Source organism: Dasypus novemcinctus, chromosome 31, assembly GCF_030445035.2.
Source record: "Dasypus novemcinctus isolate mDasNov1 chromosome 31, mDasNov1.1.hap2, whole genome shotgun sequence".
NCBI classification, from domain to species: Eukaryota; Metazoa; Chordata; class Mammalia; order Cingulata; family Dasypodidae; genus Dasypus; species Dasypus novemcinctus.
In genome coordinates, this window is record NC_080703.1 from 32,439,487 (window position 1) to 32,461,891 (window position 22,405).

Here is a 22,405-nt window from a genome sequence, read left to right on the forward strand (position 1 = left end):
GGTAGAGAATCTGACTCTTCCAGGAAGGGAGACCAACGGCTCCCGAATTTCTTCCCCTGATACTGGATCATTGTGTGATATACAATGTGTCTGTGTGTGTGTGTGTGTTGACATAGGGCTTGCGAGACTAGGTGTTTTCTTTTTTGCACAAGAGAGCTTAAAATTTATAATCACCTTAGGGTTCTCTTAATGGTAGAGAAAAACGCTTGGGCCTTGAAATGAATGCTCAGTATTCCTTGTGAATAGAATATTACGGGTTTCTTTTAATACAATGGTATTCACTAGTCAATTCATCATTTCTCACCATGAATTAATTAAGCTGGTAGCAATTTTTCGAGCTATTACTTAATCCAAGTATTAATTTGTTAAAGCAACCCCACAATTTAGCCACCTGTTACCTATCATTACTTCAAGGACTAAATCTAATTCTCACAATTATTAAAAATTTGCTTCTTTCTTCAAATTCTTCATCTGAAGGGGGATTAAAGAGGACCCATGAATAAGCCACAATTCTTTTAATATGCTTCCATGTACGAGAAAGGTTAATGACTATTGTAGAAGATGAAAAATGACCTAATTTGTTGATAATGAAATTAAGTGATTGGCACCCATTTTAAATATTAGACAAAAAGTTGAAAGAAATATCCTCTTTCTTGCTACAGCGTAAAATAACATTCTGTTACATGCCGTCTTCTCCATTTTCTTTGTGTTTTATCAATGATAATAGAAATTCTAATAAAAGTATTTCTAACCCCCCCCACACACACACAAAGGAAAAGTTTGAGAGTGAAGTCCATTTGGTTTCAGAGTAACTGTATACTTGTCAGTGTGACACAGCGCATTTGAAACCCATAATCATAAAACAAAAATTTATAGGCAGGATTCAGGGTCTACATCTGTTTCTCTGGTTTTCGTACAGCAGTTACCCACTGGACAATCCAGAAAGAAACACCATGAATCATGCTCTGCAAACATGTTTGGACTAGAGGGTTTTGTGAAGAAAGAGCAGGCATCGGTGTGCACTGGCCGCGTTCAAGATCGGCCAAAAGCTTTGTGATGTCTAAATAAAAAAGATTCTCACAGGCACAGACATATCCCGGCCCAGGGGCAAGGCACACAAAGCAGGCACGCCAGAGGAGGGCTAAAAGGAGGTGGGTACTATCTGTTTAAAAAAGACACGCCTGCCTCTTTCATGTTTTTTTGTTTTGCTTTGTTTTGTTTACAGTTAATCCCACATAAATCCCTCTTGCCACAGTTCTGGCAGAAGAATAAATGGCTACTTCTGAGCGAGGTGTGTATTATGGCAGGAAAGCAAAGGCAGGGATATGTTTGACTCAGCCCCCAGCAAGGGCTGCGGGTCCTGCACTAGGCAGAGATGTTTTTATCTCAGTAGCTTGGAGAAATTCTACCATTTTCCAAGGCCTGGAAACTTTGCTTCGGGCCCTTCGATCCGAACACTTGCTAAAGTAACAGACGCTTGACACCCCTGAATCATATACCAGTAGAGAATAAAGCACTTTCCAAACTTGAACTTGGAAGGTGGCTCCAGGCATCGGTGTAGAGGCTGGGGCTTCCCAGAACCCCAGGAAACATTGGTTCTTCCTCTAACATCTTTCTCCTCCTTGAATTTTTGCCACTATGTCCTACATTTGATTCCTTGCTCTCCTGCCCTCTGCTTCTTCAGGATTTCCTCCTTGAAGTCTTCCCACTGAATTATTTACAAACATTGTTCCTCTCTGGCAAAATGCAAACTGTTCTCCCTTTTCACACTCGGGTTGTTTTCTTTAGTGTGTTTTTGCTCTCAGCTGTGTGTGATGCACTAAGACATCTCAAGTTCAACAGTATCTGTAGGGTACAGCTTGACTGTGTCCCCTCCTGAATGCCTCGTTCCTGAGCAATGAGCTCCTAACCCTTTCTCAGCCGACCAGCACTGTGGACAAAATCTCAATCGCAGTTTAAGGTAGACCCCTTTGGCTATTTCCTCTCATTTATTTTTCCCTTTTAAAATTTAGATTTTTAAAAGTTGGGAGGGTCAGGATTCAAACCCAGGGCCTCCTGGCCCATGTGGTGAAGCTGGCCCACGTGCAGTGCTGATGCGCGCAAGGAGTGTCGTGCCACGCGGGGGTGTCCACCACGTAGGGGAGCCCCACGCACAAGGAGCGTGCCCTGTAAGGAGAGCCGCCCAGCGCGAAAAAAGTGCAGCCCCCCCCCAGGAGTGGCACCGCACACACAGAGAGCTGATGCAGCAAGGTGACGCAACAAAAAGAGACACAGATTCCTGGTGCCGCTGACAAGAATATAAGTGGACACAAAAGAACAGACAGCGAATGGACACAGAGAGCAGACAATGCGGGGGTGGGGGTGGGGGTGGGGTGTAAATAAATAATAAACCTTTAAAAATAAATAAATAAATAAAATAAAAGTAATGCAGACTCATTAGAATTCAGGTTACCAGGAATCAGCAGTTAATTCTGAATTGGGAAGGAGGAGTTTCCTTTCGGGGTGCTGAAGTTTTGGCCATGGATGGTGTAGTGGTAGCACGACATTGTAAACGTAATTAACACCACTGATTTGCACACTTGAGAATGGTTAAAATGGGGGGGGGGTTTATGTTGTATATATGTTACTACAATAAAAATATTTTAAAAAGTAACGCTCACTCATAAAAATACATACTCATAAAATTCAGAGAGCCTCGTCTAGAAGACATAAGTAAAAAGTAAGAATGTGTATCTGTATAAGTTCTGTATATAGTAACTCATCAAATATGGAGTACCTACCATGTGCCTCTCTGACAGGCGCTGGGCATATAAACTGCATATCTTTTAGGGGATATTGTTTGCTACTTTTACTCAACTGTAATCTTATAATACATATTTGCAACATTTTTTACTTAGTAATATTTCTTGGCATAAGAAATAGTACACATCATATTTTTCATAATGTAATTAAAAAATAAATAAATAATTAATTAAAAAGAAAAAGAAAAGAAATAGTACACATAGATCTTTCTCATTAGCACACACACACACAAATGAATACAATGTCTTTACACCAGTGCAGCATAATCCAGTTAACCAGTGCCCAAGCAGTGGTCATGTAGGCTGTTTCCAGTTTTTCAGTGTAACAAGAAGCCCGAACACTGGCCATGTGCCAGCTGGGCCCTGAGCCTCAGCAGAGTTGCAACACCTACTCTCCAGTTCATTGGACTTACCCAGGTCAGCTAAAAGGGAGGTGAAGATGGTCAACTACCACACCAGGGACTCAGAGAGTCTATAACTACCAACAGGAAAATTGCATCCATCAGCCATGTGGGATCTAAGCCCTCTCTCAATTTAGAGGTGGAGTGGACATAACCATCCTAGGGTCCTCAGGATGGAGGAATATAATATAGATTGGAGTGGACTTACTGGTATTCTACTATAGAACTATTATGACTCTAGCAATGGAAGAAATTGTGGCATTTGTGTGGAGACAGTGGCCACGGGAGTTGCTGGGTGTGGGAGGAGGGAGGAAGAGGTGTGATGTGGGGGCATTTTGGGGACTTGGAGTTGTCCTGGGTGATACTGCAGGGACAGATGCAGGACATTGTATATCCTGCCATGGCCTACTGGATGGACTGGGGGAAAAGGTGGACTACAATGTGAACTGTGGTCCTTGTGGTATAGCAGTGATCCAAAATGTATTCATCAAATGCAGTGAATACGCTATGCTGATGAAAGAAATTGTTGATGTGGGAGGAGTGCGGGAGGGTGCGGAGTGGGGTATATGGAACCTCATTTTTTAAAATGTAACATTTTGTGTGATCTATTTATCTTTTAAAAAAATAAAGAAAGAATGCATTTCCATTAAAAAAAAAAAAGAAGCCCTAAGGGTATGTGTACCATTACATCTGCTGGATAAAATCCTAGTAGAAATATTGCTAGATCGAAGATTATTTGTATTTTTTAATTTGATGGCTATATAAAATTGTTCTCCAATATGGTTGTACTAATATATATTTCCCCTTTGTTCTAAACCAGGGGTCAGCAAACTTTTTCTATAGAGGGACATGGTAAATATTACAGACTTCTCAGGCCATATGGTCTTTTGCAACTCCTCAACTCTACCATTGTACATAAGGGAGCCATAGACCATAGGGAAATGAATGGGCATAGCTATGTTTAAAACTTTATTCACAAAAACCAATAGTGGACTGGATTTGGACCATTAGACTGTAGTTTGTCAAACGCTGTTCTAAACCAAGGATTCAACAATTTCACTAAATCCTACCTTGCCTTATTTTTCTAGCTCTAAAAATATCAGCTATATATGTATGGGGTCTATTAACAATTTAATTTCCTTCTCCTTAAAAAGTCTCACCAAGTTTTAACTTGTATGTCACATGAAAAATACTACAGTTCTTTTGTTATATCACTTCATCCAAAATCATCTTTCCTTCTCTCGTGGCTCATAATCTCTCCCTTTCTAACTCCACTTTTTTCACATCTGTTCAGTAGAATAAAATGGCCACTTGCACTGGAGTTGCCACGAAGGACCCCTTTCTGAGAAAGTATTTTCTGGATGACAGAAACAGTTGAGCTATGGGGGCTCTCCAAGAAAATGAAACAAGGGAATGGATCCTACAGAATTGCAAGTAAGCAACACCTGGTGATAAGCTAGTTTGGGTCCAGGAGAGAGAGCTTATCAGAATGGACATGAACATGGGCTCCCCCACTTTGGAAGAACCCCCACTGAAAAACGGAAACAACGTCAGCCAATCAGAACCTGTCCTGGCTTGTTTCTACATATGCCCTACAGAGGCTTCCCAGGTCCACCCCTTGGTGACTTAGCTCCTTTATCATGGTCCCTATGGTGCTGTCCAATTCCTGAATCATCTGTGGCCCCAATAAACTTTAATAACATTTTAATTTGCCTCAGTTTATCTTTGACACATCCTTCTCCGAGAAAAGGTGTCGGGCTACATCTCTACCTCCAAAATGTGACCAGATGACCCTTTGCTTTTTCCACTTCACAACCAAACTCTGCTTTAAGGTCAATTATTTCCATCACTATCTCTCTCTCTAGCATGTTACTGACTCTAAAAGACGACGGCAGTATTTGGACAATGGAAAATATAAAAGTGACTCCTGAGAAAAATGCCAGTGGCACCTCCATGCTACAACTTCCTCATAACTTTCCTGTGCCTTTATGCATTTTTTTTTCCAGTCTCATTTTACTTAGCTAGGGTTAGATGTACCTCCTCCCTGGCAGTATGTTTAGAAGGATGGTTAAGCCCTTTCCAAGGCCGCAAAAAAGCACAAAGGATTTTGAGAGTGCTTTGCAAATACAATGAATATAACCTAGATGCCTGCCCTAATTCCTAGTTTGATGCTTCATTTATATATGAATACAGGCTATTAGTTGGCTCCAAAACTGTGCTGTTTAGATTAATTAAAATTAAATACAATTAAAAAGTTAGTTTCTCAGTTGCAGTAGCTTCATTTCAAGTACTCAAAAGTCACATGTGGCTAGTGGCTACTATATGGGATGGTACAGATAGACAACATTTCTGTCATCACAGAAAATTCTACAGGAGCTTGGTGCTCTAAAGTGTCACTTTGGTGATTAGAGAGGATGTGTGACATGAGGGGTGGGAGCATGGACTCGGAACCCCAACTGATTGTGTTTCAACTCCAGTGTGACTTCTTACTAGCTGGGTGACTCTGAGCAAGTTAGTTAACCTCTAGGTGCCTTAATTACCTCACCTGTAAAAGGGAGCTATTAATGGTTTAACAGCTATATTTAAGGAAAGTGGTAAAGATTAAATAGATAATATGGGGAGTAGATGTGGCTCAAGCAGTTGAGCATGTGCTTCCCACATGGGAGATCCTGGGTTTGGTCCCCAGTACTTCCTAAAAACAAACAAACAGAAGAACCAACTCAGGGGAGCCGATCTCCCACTTATGAGGTCCCCAGGTTCGTTCCCCATGCCCCCCCACACACACACAAAAAGGGGTTATTAAATGGGTAATATAAGCAAAAAGCACTTAGAGCGTTGCCTGCCATAAAAAATTAACTTTAAAAATGTCAACTATCCTTAGGGAGAAGCAAAGAAGTCAGGAATATATCACTCGATTATTACTGCTACCAGGTACAGAGAGTCTTCTATCAGAGCAGTTATTTTCACCCAGAAGCACGCACATCTTCCGCATGTACCTCGGAAATATGTAATTGAGCAAATTTCCCCAAGAGATTGTGCAGCATATGCCTGGTGAAGAACCACTGCAGTGAAGCCTGTTTATATACACTGTAGACCCTGGGTCAGGATGGCAGTGAAATCTTTCACAAGCCCCGCCATGTTGCTCCTGTCAGATGCAGGAAATAGATCAAATGACTTGCTCTTTTCTGCAGGAGTGGAAGTTAGCCTTAAGAACATAGGCCAATGATAATTAATTAAATGACAAGGATATTACACAAGATGGAGGACTTGCATTACCTTCCTTGTATGTATGTATCATATTTCTTTCTATCTATTTATCTATCTATCTATCTATCTATCTATCTATCTATCTATCTATCTATCTATCTATCGACAGACCCATGCACCCCATCCTACCATTTACCCATATATCAATCCATGCACCCTTCTGCTTACCCACCTGGTCACTGATCCTTCCACTCATGTATCTATCCAACTGCCCACCCATGTACCCAGCCATCCATTCCATGCCCTATCTACTCATGACCTAACCACCAAAGGTGACGTGGCAGAGGAGAGCATTTTGGCAGACAATCAATAGAGTTTGGAGAGGGATAAAAGTGGGACTTCTCCGGTGATGTGTGCATCTTTCACTAGAATCCTCGAACAATTAGAAAAAGCAGGCTTGAAAGGGATTTCCTGATGTGATGTGCTGGCAGAAATAATTTCATAGGCAATGAATTGCCTCTGGGGATTTCAGTTAAACAGGTTTAATAACTCAGATTGGGGCTGGGGAGTCCTTCAGATCTAACACTGATCTCTAAGAGCATCCTAGGATTTGAAATGCTAATGAGGTCGAGTTCTATTAGCAACACAAAAGTTTCAGACTCCACGAGAAAGCTAAAAGCCCAAAGGAATTTTCATCAGGTTCTATAGGGAAAGGGAATGTAAAAAGTAGTAAATACATCAGAGAGGCCACTGCAAAGGGAATGGAGTTTAAATTCATCCTGGTGTCTGAAGAGAGAAAAAGGCAAATAAAGAAGTCCAATGTGATTGAGCGGTAATTGTGTGAGAGGCATAAAGCCAAACAGAAATCCCCGTGAAATTTCTGTTGGGAAACAATGACCTGTGGAGAAAACGTTATACAGCTATATACAGGCATACACGTAATGTGGCTATGATAAAATATTTTCTGATGAAAAAAAGGTTCTCTCCTTTCAAACTGCAGGTGTAAATTCACATCTCTCAACATCTACTTCAACCAAGGGATTTGAATGCTTCTGTTTGAGAAGACATTGGTGGTTTCCAAAATTAATTCTTGGCACTTAGTCATCCTGTCCTCAGCTTATTCGTTTTTGTTAGAGATGCTGCAAAAGAGATTAGCAAAGATAATTCATAAGGTAACATTCCCAAAAGTTAAGGGAACACATAAGCAAGGGAGGGTGAGAGAGGAAAAGAATGGGCCACAATATGAAATCTCTTCCTTCTTGCTTAAGCAAAACTCAGTGATAAAATCTAAGAGCCACTGAAAGGATTCCCAAAACTGTGATTCTTGAGCTTCACACCCAGGGCTACATAATTAAAATTGCTAGGGTGGGGTCTTAGAATCTGCATTTTAATTTAGGCATTTACTCTGTACACTGAAGTGGCAGATACTCTTCCCTGATGGGTTATTCCACTTCTGAACAGGCACTAGAGGACATTTGAGGATTACGTGTAAAGAAAGATAAGTTGCTGGGATAGAAGTGTTAGACTCCAGAGCCTCAAGTGAAAAGCCTTAGATTCAAGTGTGACTCTATCTTCCTGGCTATGGGACTTTAAATAATCTCATAATCTTCTTGAGTCTCACTTGGTCTTCTCATTTGTAAATGAAGAAAATGTCTACTTCAAATGATAATATGTACTGGCAAATGATGATATTATCAACGAACTGAATTAAATAATGTATGAGAAAGGTCTTTATAAAACCCTAAAGTACTGTGAAATATTAGACATCCCTCTTCAGACATTTAACAAGAGAGACAAAAACATATTGTTACTGTGGTAAACTGCTAATTCTACCTCATCCTACCCTCCAAAATCCATTATCCCCTTCTTCCACAATGATAGGATTTTTTCCCCCTTTTCTTTTTTTTAGGCCAGTAAAAAGAATTTATTTGGGAAATGGGGGAAAGAACAGAGCTTCCTGAGAAATGGGAGAGAAAGACGGAAATACACACCAAGATTTGATGCGGGCTCCTTGAGGCAGAGAGAGCCAATGATAGGATTTTTTAGCTGAGCACCTAGTGATCCAGATAGAGACCACGTTTCTCAGCCTCCCTTATAGCTAGATATCCCTATGTGATCTCGTTTCCGTGAACAAAATGCGACCAGAGGTGTTGCACGGAAGTTCCATGTCTCTTCTTTAAAAAGTAACTTCCTGCCTTCCACTTGCTATCTTCCCCCTTTCCTGCTGGCTGGAAGGCTGTGGGATCCTGCGTGGACCATGTCGATGAGGACAGGAGCCCAGGGGAAGGCAAAGCCACAAATGGAAAGGAGCCTAGATCCCTGAATGCCCTTGTGGAGCAGAGCCACACTGCCAGCTGGGACGGTACATCTCTAGAGGGTTACACGAGAGAGAAATAAACTTCTGTCTTATTCATGCTACCACATTTTTGGGTCCTTTTTTAAAAAACCAAGTTTAACCCATATTCCAATTCATTAAATCTTTTTTTTTTTTTGATTAGTTTAAAATTTTAAATAAGAAAAAAGGTGGTCTAGGTATTTTCTCACGCAATCGCCTGAGCCTCAGAGCCACATTTCCCTTGTGTGAAAGCCTCACTCTTCTTCCTTGGTTGGGTCTTGCTGGGAGGATGAGCCATCCGCTCAGTGCCAGGGAAAGCAGCTGATGGCCACTCTCAGCCATGCTGCAGATTCAGAGACAAGTGGCAGAGGTTGTCATTTATTTTTCCAATGGCTTAAACAGAGGGTGACCCAGGCTCTGTGGAAGACCTAACCTCTAGCTCTGAACACTATCAGTGGCTTCCTAGAAAAGGCTCAGCTGTAGGCTGAGGTTGCTTCTAGCTATCTGGGCTGCTCCTGGAGAAGGAAGCAGTCCCCAAAGCTCTATTACCATCAACTATGTGACATGCTCATTGGCAAATCTGGAAGGGTAAGAGCAGACTAATGAGGTACCGCTGAGTTGGGAAGGACAGGGCTTTAACTCTCTACTAACAGCCTGTGAGAATTTCTCTGGTCTTATCAGTTGCATGAAGAGGCTGATATGACTCAGCGTTTGCAAAAATGTTGCTAAGGGGTCACATCTGCGCCCATGGCGGACATTATAAATGCGTCCCTCTGAAAGAACCAGGTAAGGCTGCCCAACTCCATACTTTAGGCCAGGGGTTGGTAGACCCCGAGGGCCAAATCCACCCCACCACCTGTTTTTTTAAATAAAGTTTTATTGGAGCGTGGAACATGGTCACTTGTTTATGGATTGTTAATGGCTGCTTTCCCACTACAAGGACAGAGCTGAGGGATTAGAAAAGAATTTGAATGGCCCACAAAGCTGAAAAATATTTATGATCTTGACCTTTATAGAAAAAGTTTGACAAGCCCTATTGTAAGGATTCACTGCTAATCACTGAATTGGCTTTGAAGATAAAATCCACCGACAATCCTGTAACAGGCTAATTTTGAGGATTTCTTCTAGGTCTAAAATTCTCAATTCAAATACCCTAAGAACCGTCTGTGGCTATTGTATAAACATGCCAAATACACTTCCTCAGTAGTTTTTATTTTATTTTTGCTCTGCTTGGAATAGTCTTTGCCTAAACCTCTACACTGATTATTTTATCACTTTCTCTAGGTCTTTTTGAATACACTACCTATACTGACAATCCCATTTAAAATAGGACTCAATTACATCTAGCAATGTCTGTTCCTTGGCCCTGTATTTTTTATTTATTGCTTTTATTATCATTTGACATATTTTTATTCTTTATTTTATGGCACCCCATAATAGAATGAGATGTTCTTGAGAGCAGCAACTCTATCCAGTTCAATTCTATGGCCTTAGTTACTGTAATAGTTCATGACTCATAGTAAATACTCAATAAATATTTTTTGAATGAATGAATGAATGAATGAATAGTACTTCTGTAAAGACATTGATTAGTAGAGCCATGAACAACTTGGGAGAAATTTTAAATTGGCAGAAACTATGACCTACTGTTTCAAGGAAATCAAAAACGGCCCCACTGTAAGTAAAATAAAATTGACTATTACGTGACATTTTAAAAAATGAAACCTATGCCCTATGAATGGTCCTTTTGATTCTCTACCATGAAAGTTCAACCTTCACATAGATGAGGAAAGGATGCTTTTTTAAATGATTTTAATTTTTCTCACTCTGTAGGACAAAGTATTTCAAAACACTTTGAAATAGTTATTCTGAAATGGTATACAAAAGACCTCTGATGGACCACAGTTAGTGGTAATAGTCTGATCATTTTATTTCATAATCTGTAACAAATGTTCCTCAGCCATGTATGGTGTTGATGGAGAGGTGATGTATGGGAATTCCGTACATTATGCATCATTGTTTTTTAAGCTCACATCTTCCCTTAAAAAGAAAAAAAAGGACCACTGATTGTCTTTACTGGTTTTACAGGCCTTCAGAAGATTGTTTTTCATGTACATGTTTAATCTGACAATGTCACTTTGGCTTGTATAGATAATTTGCTTGTGATATCAGAGGACTACTCATCAAAACAATATTTAAGGGGAGCAGATATAGTCAAGTGGTTGGATGCCTGTTTCCCATGTACAAGGTCCTGGTTTCTATCTTTGGAACCTCCTAAAAATAAACAAAGAAACCAACTCTCATTGGGGAGCAGATGTAGCTCAATGGCTAAGTGTCTTCTTCCTATGTAGGAGGACCCACATTCGATTTCTGGTATCTCCTAAACACACACACACGTATACACAATATTTAAGACTTCCACTTCCAGATAATTATCCTCTTGTCTGAAGCAAGAAAAACAAACAAACAAGCAAACCAGACAAAAGAAACTAAATGGTGGGTTTTCAGTTGCCCCAATCTACTACCTTGAGAGTTCTCAGGCTGGTGAACTCCCTAAATTGAAGAGAAAGAGATGAGAAAGTTGGAGACTAAGGAGGCTAAAGTTTGCAAGACAGAAAACTAAAGAGAGACCTGCACAGAGAGAATACTGGAGATCTTCAGAGGGTCCCCCCAAGAGTCTAGTGGGATACTGATCAGTGTAGGTATCTGAGGGCCAGGAAAATATGTCATCTGAAAGGATTAAAGGGCACAGTGCTCAGCCTTCATACAGATGGGAACAGTGCCTCTTCCCACAAGCCAGGCTGCCCAAACTTACCATTCTTGGGGCATGGGGCTAATGTATTCAGAAAGGTCTTGCTTCAGTAGGGGGAATAATTAGCCCTTGAGTGAGTACTGCTACAGATATGCCAAAGAAATAATAAAAGCAAGACCTGGGAAGCAGATGTGGCTCAAGGATTTGGGTACCTGTCTACCATATGGGAGGTCCCAGGTTTGGTTCCTGGTGCCTCCTAGAGAAGATGAGTAAGACAGCGAGCTGACCAACAGGCTGGCATGACAGGCTGGCGCAGTGAGCTGATGCAACATCATGGTGAAATGAGAAGACACAAAGAGGAAACACAATGAGAGACACAACAAAGCAGCAAACTGAGGTGACTCTTCCACATGGGAGGCCCCAGGTTTGGTTCCTGGTGCCTCCTAAAGAGAAAACAAGTAGACAGAGAGAGCGCACAATGAATGGACACAGAGAACAGACAGTGAATACAAACAACAAAGGGGGCAGGGGAGAAATAATAAATAAAATAAATCTAAAAGAAAAAGAAAAAGAAAAGAAAGCAAGACCTGTAAGGATCAAACTGTTTCCAAATAATCCCCAAACAGAATTTAAGAATATTTATAGAAATACAAAAATGGACATTTCTAACTAAGTAATCCTCATAATGTCTGGCCACCAGGCATGCAAAGAAGAAAACCTGACCCCTAATGAGGAAAATAATCAATTAGCTGGAACCAAGCCAGAACTGACACAGATGTTAGATGTAGCAAATAACAAAATTAAAACAATTATTGTAGCTTAAATCCAAGTGTTCAAAGAGTAGAAATATGAAAGATACAAAAAGAGATGCAAACTACAAGGTCTCAGGTGAAAGATACACTGTATGGTTTTAATTGACACAGTAGACACTGCAGAAGAAAAGATTAGAGAACTTAAAGATAGAAGCAAGATAAATTTTCTAAAATGAAGCACAGAGAGGAAAAAGGGATTTTAAAAAATATGAAAGGTTAAACAGTGAGCTGTGGGACAACTTCTAGTGGCCTAGCATATGTAATGGCAGTAATGGAAGTCCCTAAAAGAAAGGAATGGGACAGAGAAATATTTGAAGGATATTCAATTTTACAAATTTGATGAAAGCACTAAACCAGCAGATTGAAGATGTTCATTAACCTCAAGCACAAGTGACATGAAAAAAATTATACCAAGGCATAACTTAACTAAATTGCTCAAAACTACGTTGAAAAAAACTTTTAAAGGCAGTCATAGAAAAAAAAAAGACATTAGTCACAGAGGAACAGCAGCTATCTCTTCTGAAACAATGCAAGTGAAAAGACAGTAGAGTGCCGTTTTTAAAGTAATGAGAGGAAAAGAAAAAGTTGCTAACTCTATACCCAAAAGAAGCAAAGACAAAAGATTTTTTCAGACATGAAAAAGCTGAAAGAATTCAGCAGCAGAAGATCCACATTATAAGAAATATTAAAGGAAGTCTTTCAAACAAAAGAAAAGGATACTGGGCAGAATATGACTCTATAGCAGGAGTCGGTGAATTTTTTTCCTTTTTTAAAACAAATCAAATTTATTGATACATATTAATAAAGCATACAATTCATGCAAAGTGTGCAATTATCTTTGGTACAATCACATAGTTGTGCATTTACCATTTCCATCATTATAGGGCATTTTCATTATTTCATTAATAATAATAAAAATAAACAAAACCAGGCAAACAAACAAATAAGAAAATTCTTCACTTCTCAATCTCTTGCTGATGTTCATAGCTGCTATTTCTGGATATTCTTGCATATTTATTTATTTATTAAGCAGTTTTATTGAGATATATTCACATACTATATGATCTATCCAAAGTATATAATCAATGGCTTTTATATAAGCACAATGTTGTGCATTTATTACCACAAAACATTTTAGAGCAATTTCATTACCCCAAAAAAGAAAACCTCCACAGCCCTCAGCAGTCACCTCTCCATCCCTCTATCTTTCCCCATCCCTACATAACCACTAATCTAATTTCATCTTCATAAACTGATTTATATTTACATTTTATATAAATGGAATCATAAAACAGGAAATCCTTTGTGTCTGGTTTCTTTCACTTAGCAAAATGTTTTTTTTTTCCCTCTGTTATCTACATCTTGTAGTATTAACATACATTAGTTCAGTTTCAAAGAAAAACGGTCTTACATAAGCAATTTTACTCATAATCATATTTCATATGTGGTTGCACTGTGCTATACATTCCCATGTTACATTTTTTAGCTTTCCTTTCAATACTATACATGACCTTAGACTTTCCCTTTAAACCACTGTCATAACCATATAACAGTATGGCTAGTTACACCCATTACATTGGCTTTCACCTTTCTATTAATTGCCAAAGAATATCACGCATCCATTTTACGAATTTTGCACAAGATAACCCTCAGCTTTCCATTCTCTAGCCTCATTCTATTTTCTGGTGACCCATATTCAAGTTATTACCTCCACACAATATATTTAGTTCACAGCAGTGCAGTCATATGGTATTTGTCTTTTTGTTACTGGTTGCTTCACTCAACATAACATCCTCCACGTTCATCCATGTTGTCGTATACTTAAAGGCTTCATTTCTTCTCACAGCTGCATAATATTCCATGATGAGTATACACCACAGTTTGTTTATCCATCCATCAGTTGATGGATACCTAGGTTGTTTCCAGCAATAGTAATAAAACCACTATGAACATCAGTGTGCAAATGTTTGTTCGTCTCACTGCTCTCAGCTCTTCTGGGTATATGTCCAGTAGTGCTATTGCTGGATCACATGGAAAATCTGTACTCAGCTTCTTTAGGAACTGCCAAGCAGTCCTACACAGGGGCTGTACTATTCTACGTTCCTACTAACAGTAATAAGTGTTCCTGTCTCTCCACATCTTCTCCAACACTTTCAGTTCTCTGTCATTTTAGTAGTTGCCATCCTGATAGATATGAAATGATTTCTCATTGTAGTTCTGATTTGCATTTCTCTAATCATGAGTGATGTTGAACATTTTTTCATATGTTTTTTTGCCATTTGAATTTCTTCCTTGGACAAATGTCTATTCAAGTCTTTTGGCCATTTTTTAATTGGGTCGCTGGTCTTTTTATTGTTGAGTTGTAACATCTCTGTATACCATGGATATTAAATCCTTATTGGACATGCAATATCCAAATATTTTCTCCCACTGAGTCAGCTGCCTTTTCACCCTTTTGATGAAGTCCTGTCTGGTGCAAAAGTGTTTGATTCTGAGGAGGTCCCATTGATCTATTTTTTCTTTTGTAGCACATGCTTTGAGTGTAAGATCCAAAAAATGACCATTTACCACAAGGTCTTTAAGATATTTCCCTACATTTTCTTCTAGTGATTTCATGGTCCTGGCTTTTATATTTAGGTCTTTGATCCATTTTGAGTTAATTCTTGTATAGGGAGTGAGATAGGGGTCCTCTTTCATTCTTTTGGTTATGGATATCGGGTTATCCCAGCACCATTTGTTGAAGAGCCTGTTTTGTCTCATTAACATGGACTTGATATGTTTGTCAAAAACCATTTGCCTGTATAGGGAAGGTTTATTTCTGGACCCTCATTTCTATTCCACTGGTCAATGTGCCTTTCTTTATGCCAGTACCATGCTGTTTTGACCACTGTAGCTTTGTAATATGGTTCAAGATCAGGCAGTGAAATTCCTCCCCCGTCGCTCTACTTTTTTAGAATGCTTTTGGCTATTCAGGTGCACTTTCCCTTCCAATTGAATTTGGTAATTGCCTTTTCTAATTCTGTAAAGTAGGCTTTTGGAATTTTGATTGATATTGCACTGAATCTATTAAACAATTGGGTAGGCATGACATCTTCATAATATTTAGTCTTCTAATCCATGAACACAGAATGTTGTTCAATTTGTTTAGGTCTTCATTAATTTCTTTCACCATTGTTTTGTAGTTTTCTGCACATAGGTCCTATACTTCTTTTGTTAAATTGATTCCTAGGTATTTGGGTCTTTTTGTCCCTATTGTAAATGAAATTTTTTCTGATATCTCCTCAGATTGTTCAATACTAGTTTGCAGAAACATTACTGATTTTTGCATGATTTGTATCCTGCCCCTTTGCTGAACTCATTTATTAGCTCAAGTAGCTTTGTCATAGACATTTCAAAATTTTCTAAATAAAGGATCATGTCATCCATGATTAGTGTGAGTTTTACTTCCTCTTTTCCTATTTGGGTGCCTTTCATTTATTTTCTTGTCTAATTGTTCTAGCTAGAACTTCTAGCACACTATTGAATAACAATTATGATGGTGGGCATCCTTGTCTTGTTCCAAATCTTAGAGGGACAGCTTTCAAACTTTCCCCATTGAGCCATTGAGTGTGATGTTGGCTGTGGGTGTGGGTAGACCATGATAATTTAAATGTTTATACTATAAACCCTAAAGCAACTGCTGAAATAAAACAAAAAGTTACAGCTAATAGCCCAGGAGAGGAGATAAAATAGAATAAAAAATTACTAACTGAAGAAAAAAAAAAGAGAAAAAAAGAAACAAAGAACAAATTCAACAAACAGAAAACAAGCAGTAAGATGAAACTATTAAACCTAATTTATATCAATAATTACATTAAATGTAAATAATCAAAATACAAAAATGAAAAGGCAGAGATTGTCGGACTGAATAAAAAACTGAGACCCAACTATACGCTGACTGTAAGAAAATCACTTTAAGTATAAAGGCACAAATAGGTTAAAAATGAATAAAAGCATGGAAAAAGATATACCTTACTAATATTAGTCAAAAATAACTGGAAAAAGAAAAAGTTGGAGGGTAGCAGTTATAACCTAGTGGTTGAGTGTCTGCTTCCCATATATGAGGTCCTAGAACCAATCCCCAGTACCGTCTAAAAAAAAGTTGGAATCACTATATTAATATCAGACAAATTAGATTTAAGAGCAAAGAACACTGATAGGGATAAAGAATACAATTTCATTATGATAAATCAGTTATTCTACCAGAAGGACATAAATATCCCAAATGTTTATGAAGCTAATAACAGACCATCAAAATACATGAGTCAGAAATAGAACTGCAAAGGGAAACAGACAAATTCATATTTATAGTAAGATATTTCAATACCCATTTTCAATAATTATAGAAAAAGTAGACACAAAACTAGTAAGGATATAGAAAATTTGAACAATTTTACCAACCAATTAGATCTAATTGACATTCCTAGAACATTCCACCAAACAACAGCAAAATACACATTCTTTTCAAGTGCACACAGAATATTTATTTGTATTGACCATATTCTGGGCCATAAAACAAGTCTGAAGACATTTCAATGGTTTGCAGTTGTGGTGGTTTGAATCTGAATGTACCCCAGAAAATCATGTTATTAAAGCTAATCCATTCCTGTGGGTGTGGACCCATTGTAGGTAAGATCTCTTGGTAAGTAGGATCTTAACTTAAGATGTAATCTGTCTCATTCAGGTGTGTCTTAATCCTTTTACTGAAGTCCTTTATGAGAGAACGAAATTCAGACAAAGAGAAAGACAGCCATATAAGCAGGAAGTTGGAAGCAATGAAACCCAGAAGAGAAGGGAGAGACCAGCAAATGCTACCATGTGCCTTGCCATGTGACAAGGAGTCCAGGATCACCAGTAGCCAGTCTTCAGGAAGAAAGCATTGTCTTGAGGATGCATAGATTTAGACATTTTCACAGCTTCAAAATTGTTAGCCTATAAGGTAATAAATTCCCATATACATTTTACAGTAGCTGCTTTCAGCAGCAAAGTAAACTAAAACAGAATTCATGCATAGTATATTCTTTAACTACATGAAATTAAATTAGGAATCAGTGTCAGAAAGATATCAGAAAAATTCCCACATACTTGGAAACCAAATAACATTTTTCAAAATAACCCATGGGGAAGCAGATGTGGCTCAGGCGATTGAGCTCCTGCCTACCACATGGGAGGTCTGTGGTTTGGTTCCCAGTGCCTCCTAAAGAAGACAGCAAGCTGGAATGATGGGCAGGCATGGCAAGCTGACACAACAAGAGACACAAGAAGAAAAACATAATAAAAGATACAACTAGGCAGGCAGCAGAGGTTCCCAGTGTCTCCTAAAAAGAAGACAAGACATTGAGCTGATGTGATGGGCAAGCAAAACACGATGACTCAACAAGAGACACAAAAGGAAAAAATAACGAAATACACAACAAAGCAGGGAATGGAGGTGGCTCAAGTGATTAGGCGCCTCTCTCCCACATCGGAGGTCCTGGGTTCAGTTCCTGGTGTTTCCTAAATACAGCACACAGCAAGTGCGAACAGTAAGGGGGCAGAGAGAAATTTAAAAATAAATAAAATAAATCTTAAAAATAAAATAGTCCATGGATTCAAAGAAGAAATTAAAAAGTAAATTTGAAATTATTTCTGACTGAATGAAAATGAAAGCAACATATCAGAATTTGCTCCTGTGAAAGTATTTATGGAAAACTTATGGCACTGAAGGCCTATATTATAAAAGAAGAATGGTCTCAAATCAATGATCTCAGGTTCTATCTTAAGAAATTTTAAAAAGGGGAGCAAATTAATTCCAAAGTAAGAAAATGAAAGGAAATAAATTTCAAATCAGAAATCAAAGAAATAGAAAACAGAAAAATAGAGAAAACCGATAGCTTTTTTTTTTAGAAAAATTTAACAATTGATAAATGTTCAGCTAGATGGATAAGGAAAAAAAGAGAGAAACAAGTTTCCAACATCAGGAATGAGAGAAGGGAACTCTACAGATTCTACATGTATTAAAAAGATAAAAAGAGAATATTAAGAACATGATGCATGAATTCAACAACTTAGATGAAATAGACCAATTTCTTGAAAGACACAAACTCCCAAAGCTCACAAAAGAAGAAATAGATAGCTTGATATTTAAGATATTGAATTTGTAGTGAAAAGTCTTCCCCCAAAGAAAACTACAGACCCACATGTTTCCATGATGTAAGATATGGCAAGAATGAAATATTATCAATTCCATGTAAACTCACTCAGAAATTGAAGAGGAATAAAATATTTTCCATTCATCCTATGAAGCAAGAATTACCTGATACAAAAACTAGACAAAGATATTTGAAACCTACAAACCAATATTTTGCATTAACATGGATATAATCATTCCAAACAAAGGTTTAGGTAGCCAAACACAATACTCTATTAAAATAATAATACACTATGAGAAAGTGGGGTTTATCCTAAGAATGTGAGGTTGGTTTAAAATTTGAAAAGCAAGCAGTGTAGTTCACAATATTAACTAACCTATAAAGCAAAACCATATGTTCACCTTAGTAGACACATAAAAAGCATTTGACAAAATCCACCATTCATTTCTCATACATTCGCTCAGCCCAGTAGAAATAAAAGGTAACTTTCACAAACTCATTAAGGGCATTTATGTAAAACCTACAGATAACATCACACTTAATGGTATAAGAATAAACTCTTTTGCTCTAAGATCAGGGCATAGAAAAAAATGTCAGCTCTAATCATTCCTATTCACCACTTTATTGGAGATTCTAACTAGGGCAATCAAGCAAGGAAAAGATATAAAAATTTTCAAGATTAGAAAGGAAGGGATAAAGCTATCTTTATTTTCAAATGCCACAATCGACTGACCATATAGATCTGATGGAATCTACAAAATAGCTGCTAAAACTAAAAAGGAAGTTTAGCAGATTGCAGAATCAATATATAAAAATCAAATGTATTTCTATGTGCTGGCAATAAACAATTGGAGATTGAATTTCAAAATGCTATTTAGGGAGCAGATGTGGCTCAAGTGGATGAGCGTCTGCTTCCCACATGGGAGGTCCCAGGTTCAGTTCCCTGTGCCTCCTAAAACAAACAAACAAGACAAAAATTAACTTAAGGGAGCTGATGTGGCTCAGTGGTTAAGTACTGGTTTCCCACCTATGAGGTCCCAGGTTCAATCTCCAGCCCTGGAACCTCAAAAAAAATAAAATAAAAAAGCCATGTAATATAGCATCAAAATATGACATACTTGGGATAAATCTGACAAAATATGTGAAAGAACCTGAACTCTGAAAACTACTAAACATTGGTGAGAGAAATTAATGGGACCTAAATAATGGAGAGATAAATGTCAATATATACGTTTACAGAACAGAAAACTCAATACTGCTAAGATATCTAGATAGATTCCCAAATTGATCTATATATTCAACATAATCTCATCTCAACAGGTTTTCTTTTAGAAATTGAGAGACAAATTCTAAAACCTGTAAGGAAATACAAAGGACCTAAAATAGCCAAAACAATTTTGAAAAGGAAGAACAAATATGGAAGACTAACATTTCTTGATTTCAAGACTTATTGAAAGCTACCATAATCAAAACAGTATGATTTTGGCACAAAGGTAGACAAATCAATCAATGGAATAGTAGAAAGAGTCCAGAAATAGACTACTTATGTATAGATAACTAATTTTTTTTTTTTTTTTTTTTTTGGTTTAAATGGTGAGGATTTATTGGCTCGTATGAATGGAAAGTCTGGAGATAGGGAGAACCTCAGGGTTGATTTGATCCAGTGATTCAACAGTATCAGCAAGAGTTAGGCCTTCTTTTTTCCTTTCATTTCTGTTTTCTGTTCTGTCAGATTCATCCTAATTTTGGACAAAGATGCAAAGACAATTCAGGAAAGGAAGGATAGTTAAAAAAAAAACCCACAAAACAGCAGAAATAGATACTTATTTAGAAAAAACAAGTGTCAATCCATACTTTTTACTCTTTACAGAAATTAACTCAAAATGGATCTCAACCTAACTGGGCCTAAATGTAAAACATAAAACTGTAAAACTTTTAGAAGAAAACATGAAAAAATCTTGTGACCCTAGACTTCACAAAAGTTTCTTTGCTACCATACAAAAATTATGGCACATGAAAAACAAACTGATAACTTAGGCGTCATCGCTATTAAAAGCTTCTGTTTTTGAAAGGCTATTAATAAAATTAGAAGGAAAACCAGACAAGGTAAAAAACTTTGCAAAGCATCTGATAAAAGGTTTGTATTTAGAATGCATAAATGAAATCTCAAAATTCAACAATAACAGAACACTCCCTAAGTACAAAGGGTAAATGATTTGAACACAAACGTCACCAAACATGATGCACTTATGGAAAATAAACATGTGAAAAGATGCTCAACATCATTAGCCATTGGGGAAATGCAAATTAGAATCACAAGATAGGGAAGTGGATTTGGCTCAACTGATAGAGCATGCGCCAACCATATGGGAGGTCCAAGGTTCAAACCTAGGGTCTCATGACCCGTGTAGTGAAGCTGGCCCACACGCAGTGCTGATGCGCGCAAGGAGTGCCATGCCACGCACGGGTCCCCCATGTAGGGGAGCCCCACACACAAGGAGTGCGCCCCCTAAGGAGAGCCACCCTGCACAAAGAAAGCAAAGCCTGCCCAGAAGTGTGGCCGCACACATGGAGAGCTGATGTAGCAAGATAATGCAACAAAAAGACACACATATTCCTGGTGTCACTGACAAGAATACAAGTGGACACAGAAGAACACACGAATGGACACAGAGAGCAGACAACTGGGGGCGGGGCGGGGCAGGAAGGGGAGAGAAATAAATAGAAAATAAATCTTGAAAAAAAAAAGAAACTTCTGGGGGTGATGGGTATGTACATTATCTTGATTGTGGTGATAGTTTCTCAGGTATATACATATGTTAAAAATGATCAAATTTTACATTTTAAATATGTTCAGTTTATTGTATGTCAGTGTTACCTCAATGGAGCAGTTATAGAAAATGGTATTTAATGGAATATTTAACAACCAATATGATATAGACAGTAACACTTGAGAATAAATGCTGGCCATGTTGGTATGCTACAGCTAAATACTACCCAGTCTTCATTGCAACGGTGCCCAACTTCATTAGTAATCTGAGAAATTAAATCTAAGATCACAATACAATACCACTACATACCTACAAGTATGGCTAAAATAAAAGAAAAAACCAAAGATATCAAGGGTTGATGAAGATATGGAGAAATCTGAATTTTCATATACTGTCAGTGGGCATGGAAATTTGTACAGCCACCTCAGAAAAGCATCTGGCATATCTACTGGATTCTAAAAAGGCCACAGGCCCTGTGCCTTGGCAATTCCATTGCTACATATACATATGATAGAAATGCATATATATGCATATGTAAAAATTGTATATTGGTCACAAGCAGCACTAATTATAATAGCCCCAAACTGAAAACTATCCAAATGTTCTAATGAATGGATAAATAAAATGTGAATATGCATACAATGGAATACTATCCTGTGATGAGAAAGAATGAACTACTACATGTAATAGTGCAAACAAATGCCACAAAATAATGTTAAGTAAAAGAAGCCAGATATATGCACAAAAATACTACTCTAGGATTCCAGTTATAGAAAGTTCAAAAACAGTCTGGATGTGTTGAAAAAGTTTGAGAACAAATACTTCAGTCAAGAATCTTGACCAAAAGCAGGTCAAATAATAAAGGTGGTGGTGGGGAGGCTAAGAGTCACTATAGAACTAGCTCTAAATACCAAGAGCATTTTGATGAACCCTCATGTTGGCATCTAGGCAATCAGGCCTCTTGGTAATATCAACATCTAATGAAAAACACCAAAACCTCAATATATTAAGATACAATTTTTATCTTTTAAATAGATACCTGAGTGCTCACTTCAGCAGCATATATACTAAAATTGGAATGATACAGAGAAGATTAGCATGGCCCCTGGGCAAGGATGACATGCAAATTCATGAAGCATTCCATATTTTTTAGTAG

The 22,405-nt window shown here is 37.9% G+C and overlaps 1 protein-coding gene and 1 non-coding gene across 2 annotated transcripts in view; one reads left to right on the forward strand and one right to left on the reverse strand.

Moving 5' to 3' along the window:
- The window catches only part of RARB (retinoic acid receptor beta), a 444,337-nt gene that overhangs the window by 200,406 nt on the left and 221,526 nt on the right, over positions 1-22,405 (reverse strand). The gene's annotated exons all lie outside the window — the stretch shown is intronic.
- Positions 22,293-22,399, forward strand: LOC111761042 (U6 spliceosomal RNA). The gene has a single exon (XR_002794522.1). It is a non-coding gene; the product is annotated as a U6 spliceosomal RNA (small nuclear RNA).